This window comes from Parasteatoda tepidariorum, chromosome 11, assembly GCF_982258835.1.
Source record: "Parasteatoda tepidariorum strain Cologne lab strain chromosome 11, Ptep-v5.0, whole genome shotgun sequence".
Taxonomy (NCBI): Eukaryota; Metazoa; Arthropoda; class Arachnida; order Araneae; family Theridiidae; genus Parasteatoda; species Parasteatoda tepidariorum.
Genome location: NC_141765.1, coordinates 91,520,185 through 91,526,184, shown reverse-complemented (window position 1 = coordinate 91,526,184; position 6,000 = coordinate 91,520,185). Strand labels below are relative to the sequence as shown.

The following is a 6,000-nucleotide window of genomic DNA, read 5'->3' as shown; positions in this document are numbered from 1 at the left end:
TGATGACTAAAGAATGAATTTCCTTTAAAAAGTCGACTTTTTTTTTAACATGTTAGGAACAGCTGTCTTAGTTCTTTGAAAACATTATGTAGGCCTTCAAAAAAAATTTTTTTTTAAACATAAATATTGTAATTTTAGTGCTTAATAATATGTTTCAACTTCTTGTACTATGAATTAGATTTGTACGTTGTTTTACTTACAATTTTTTAGGCAGGTTAAGTTAAGATTCGCGTTTACTACTACAATTTTCTTTTTGTTTACAGAAACGATAATTTCCCAATATTTAATATATTGTTTATATAAGTAATTGCTGGATTTAGTATTTTATAGGGACCCTTTTTTAACTGCAATAAGTCAATTTATAATTTATGTTCAGTTGTAATTAATGTCTGATATAATACATCCCTTGTCTAACTAAGCTTGATTACTTGTAATAAAGCTACAAAATAAGAAAGTGATTGCCAAATAATCATTGCCTATTATGTTCATGCAAGTTAAAAAAACGACTTTTATCACGCCATCAGTAATTGAACTCTTACTTCGATAAAATTAAGATGCTGATTTTAGGATATGTTATTTCAAGAATATATTAAAGAGTAAAAATATTCTTGTTTTCAATACCTTATTTCATGTTTTAGGGGTAAAGGAAGAAACACACACGCAATACATTTTAATTGAATTCACAAGAATCAGAAGATCAAATATATAGTATAAATAATAATAATAAAAATATAAGTATAAACAAAATATAAACAAAAATTTTAATAAGTTATCTTGGCTGCCTTTACAGACTTCGGTCTTTATATGCACGAAAGTTGTTCACGTTTAACCTCATAGTTAATGATCCTCTTTCAATGAAAGTTTCACAATCAAATCTCTCCGGTGAAGTGAATTGTATGTTCACACTTTCAGTTTCATCAACATTTTAAATTGAATTGTTCTTAGATAAATAGAAATAACGCAACGACAAAGGTGGCATACGTAGAATTATAGCAAACCATAATCTTCTGAATACTTTTTCGATTTCAGCAATCACTGTTACAAGTTTATTCCGTTTAAGATCCTGTAATGAAAATACACTAGATTACCTCTTCTTACAATTCATAATGTTTGCAAAAACCATTGTTTCTTATTTATAGAGTAGAGAGAGGAAAAGAGAACTTCAGAAAAGTGAAGCCATACTTGAGACCACCATACTGTGTGGTGCAAGGCCATGGTCAAATGCTTTCCTTCTACCGTAACTGAATAAAGGTACTTTTAATCGTAATTGTACCATTAAGCATTTCAAAATTTTATTAACAAGTGTACTCGAAATGTTTTTTTTTTATTCTTAACTGCAACATTAGTATAATAATGATCTGTTTGAAAATCATTTACTAAATTATATAAAAACAATTAAACATGAATATGAAATGTATAACAAATCATTATCGAAAAACTTTTACTGTTAAACCATCAGTTTGAAATACTTTTTTTTAAAAGAACTAAAACAATTCTTTTTAAAAAGATGTAAATTTGCAATTTATTTTTGTCTGGTTAAATGTAGTGATTGTTGCTATGAGCATTATTACGCTTGTTCAAAAGACTAACAATTTTTGTATGTTTAACTAATTATTCACTAAATTTAATTCAATATATTCTTTCATAATACCTTAAAGTGACGTAATTTGTGAAATCTAAAAATGATTCCCCTAACTAAACTCTAATCTCAGGTATCCACAATTTTTTCTAAAACTTGGCGGATGCAATATAGATTATTCTCTCATACTTTGATGTTTGTGTTCATTAATTAAATTCTTTATTATTTCAATGACATCGACTCTCTACGATAAGAAAAAAAATGACTGATTCCTTCACAGGCATATAAAAGGGCGTGAAAAAAGATTCTATATAACCAAACATCACAAGTTTAAGTCTAACATTGTACATTTAATTTATTGTTTAATTATTCAGTTTAAATGTCAATACTGCTTCTCTTTTTATTTATATCAATAGATATCAACATTTGAAACAAAGAAATCTTTATACACGATTTTTCTTATCAATCCTTATTTACTTTAACATATGAACGAGTAACGATATAGTTTTTCTTCTGTTTCATATGCGTTATTTTTACATGTTTGCTTTTCTTATGCGTTACTTTTAAGTGCTTAATACTATGCGTTATTTATAATTTTCTTATGCGTCAATTTAGTTAGTTTTCTTATATTGCACATTAAACTTAATTTTGCGAGTTATTATGTTTACTTTTATTTGTGGTGAGACTTCTACGCGTTTAATTTTTTATGTGTTACTTTTACAAACTTGTTACACGCATTACATTTTACATTCTACTTTTTTGTTGTTGATTTTTTTCTTATAAATTAATTTTTACTTTTCTTATGCCTTACTTTTCCACTTTTACTTCCTTTTTATTTTAAGCGTAAATATGTATTACGCTTTACTTTTCTTTCAGCGTTAGACGACAGTGTTTTAGTTACAGACGACAATTTAAACTTTACTTTTTTACGCGTTATATATTATTTTTTACTTATTATACGCTTTTAACTTAACTTTTTTATTTCTCTGTAGGTTACTTTTACTTGTTTATTTCTCTTATGTGTTGCTTTTACTTTTTTCCGTTTTTCCACTCTATTCTTTAATAAATAGTTTACGCTTTCCATTACTCTGCATATTTCCAGTTACTTTTCTTAATGCGTTATAATTTTACCCATGATTCCCGCGTTTACTTTACAAAATATTTATATATATTTCTTTGCTTTACTTCTAGTGTATGCTTTTCTTAAGCGTTTATTTTATATTATATAGTTGCTTTCATGCGTTACTAAATTGACCGCGTTTTCAATTGCACGTTATTTTTAATTTCTTGTATTTTTTATGCCTTCGTTTTCTTTATGCGTTTGCTATTCGTTTAATCTTCCTATGCATTACTTTTTAGCTTCATATTACATATTTAAGTGTTCCTTTTAATAACCGTTAAATTTGCATGCCTTAGACGGTGTTTTTGCGCATTTATTTTCCTCATGCGTTTTTTCCACGTTTCTCTATTACTTTCTTTACTCTATATTTCATCTCACTTTTCTTAACCTTTTGTGAGCTAAGCATTGATTTCCTTACGCATGACTTTAACGCGTTTATTTTAATTATACGTAATTTTTACTCGAATGCGTTTCTCATTGCTTATAAATTCTTTCTAAATAACGCATTACTTTTCTGATTGCATTACTTCAGTGTAACTTTTTTATGCTTTTATTTGCAAACTTCTCATGTTAACTTTTACACGTTACTTTCCGCGTTTACTGCTTTTATCTATACTCAATGTTAAATTAACGCGTTCATTTTACTATGCATTACTTTTATCTCAACGCTTATATCATATTTTAAGCGTTATATCATATTATGCGCTGTTTACTTTAGTATTGTTTACTTTTCATTATATGTTATATTTACGCTTCTACTTGTCTCGTGTGGCACATTAATTTTTACGCATTACTTTTACGCGTAGATATATATATTTATGTCCTATTTTTCTTGCTTTACATTTATGCTTTTTAAGTTCTTTTTATGCGTTTACTTCCTTTATGCGTTATTTTTACTTTTCTAATGTCTTTTTCTCATTAAATGCAATCTAATTTACTCGATTATATTTCTTACGCCTTATTTTTAGTTTTAGTATCCTTAAAGAGTTTATTCTCCTAATGCGTTACTTTTACTTATCCTATGCATCATATTTACGCGTTTCATTTTGTAAGGCAATTCTTTCACGCGTTATTTTCTCTTATGTGTTACTTTTACTTACATGCGTTGCTCTATTCTTTACTCCAGATTTTACGCTTTCCTCTACTCTATGTTTTATGCATTTCTTATCCTTTACCTTTTCTTATCATACGCATATATTTTACACGTAACTGTATTATGCGTTGCTTTTACTTGATTACTTTATTTAGGCTTTATTTTTCTGTGTTATTGTTTATGTATCCCACAGTGGACTGATCGTTAAGACACGGTTCCCAGCAGATTACCGAAGTCAAGCATCACTGGCTACGGTCAGTGTGCGGGTCGGTGACCACTTGGATCAGTCTGCGTCGAGACCGTGGGTGTGCGGTATTGGTCCTCGTTAAACTGTTCTACCGTAAAGTGCTCGACTTCGCGTGCAGGTTGTCGGACTACCGAAGCGGGGGTGCCATCCCCTCTGCAGAGGATCAAAATTGTGATGGCATGTCTTCGAATCATCCTCAGGAGTGTTTCCCAGACCGTCGCCAATAGCCCGTCATGCAGCTCTAGTGCGACGTAAATTAACTACAACATCAACAATATTGTTTATGTACTACTTTTCCTTAAGCGGAATTTTTTTAATGCGATATTTTCACTTTTCTGAAGCGTTAAATTTACGAGTTCATTTCTATTTTCATTCCTTTAACGAGTTTACTCGTTATAAGCATTATAGTTTTAGCGTTATTTTTATTTATGCATTGCTTTTACGCGACTACTTATCTTTTACGTTACTTTTAAATTTAAGCGTTATTATATTTTAGTTGGTTTCACTTGTTTGCTTTTTTTTATGTGTTAGTTTTTCTTTTATGCCCTACTTTACACTATTATTTACCCTAAACTTCATGCTGTTCTTTACAATATATTTTACGCGTCATTTTTCTCTTTGAGTTCATTTTGCGAAATTACATTTACTTTATATTTTACGTGTTTTTTTTTAGGTGGTACTCTTCTTATGCATGCATAAACTTTATTTTTTACACTTATTATTTTTTTTAATCTTTATCATTAGACTCAACTTTTAATTCTTATACGCTTCAAACTTAGTTTACTTAACATATTTACTTTGTACTTTAATTTACACTACTATTAATATCCACTTTACACGCATTTTACAATTCATTACGCTTTTTTCCTAGACCAGAATAAATTTAGATTAAATGAAGATCTAATTTTAACTTTATATTATGTTTAACATCACACTTTGCGCTTCGTTTGCAAAACGCTTCTTTTTTAAAATTTACCTCAAACTATACGCTTTACTTTATACGATATTGTATTCTATTAACTTTTTATACTTCACTCAATCTTTTTACTATATTTTGTAGGTTACGTTTACATTTTAAGCCTTACATTATTTTATATTATGCTATTATTAACATTATTATTTTATGTCTCTTTACACGTTTTATAATATTTACAGTATGATTACATTATTTTATACTGCTTTACGTTATTCTATAATTTACTTTATTAACGTTTATTGCATATTTTACTTTATTTATAGCTTTGCTTTACACTTTCCTATCCTATATACTTCACGCTATTTTACCCTTTATTTGCTTCGCGCTTTTAAGCATGCTTTACATTTTTCGCTATATTTTATTCATTACGTTACTTTATATTACGTTTAACTTTTTTATATACTTTGCATTTCATACTTTTCGCTTTACTTTACTCATGTTTTACTTTATACTTCATATTTTGCTCTTTTACTTTACCCGGTACATTACTCTTTACTACTCTTTTCATTATAATTTCTACTTTTTAATTTACTCGTTTATTTTTACTTAAAATGCTTAGAAAGAAAAGAGTAAAATGTTTATTAAAGAAAAAGTGTCCATACTTTATATTTTAAGCATTACTAATATATGCAATTCTTATTTTACTCTTTATATTAAATTTTACACTTTACTTTACTTAAATTTGATTTACGCATGATTAATATCGGGATGATTCAGTAAAACATTTATGCCTTAAATTCACTAATTTACTATTATTTTTTTTAATGAAAATTAGATCTTAATCGAAGATACGACAAAGAAAATTCTACTTAGTTGCTCATGATTAAATCATATCTATTTTACGCTTTATAGTTTTTTTTCACCTCATTTTAGGACTATGCCGAAATAAACAATTTTTAATCACAGTTTCATAAATTTAATGATTTGCTTCATTGAGATTTATTTTAAAAATTTTATTTTACTTGGATAATGTACCATTCTTTAA

General features: G+C 27.8%; 1 protein-coding gene across 1 annotated transcript in view; it reads right to left on the bottom strand.

The window, feature by feature from the left end:
• Nucleotides 1-743: 743 nt before the first annotated feature.
• LOC122268424 (disco-interacting protein 2 homolog C-like) overlaps nt 744-6,000 on the bottom strand; it is a 120,646-nt gene continuing 115,389 nt past the window's right edge. The window contains exon 19 of the mRNA XM_087154802.1: nt 744-1,063. The gene's annotated coding sequence lies outside the window, so the exon portion shown is untranslated. The remainder of the gene's footprint in view (nt 1,064-6,000) is intronic.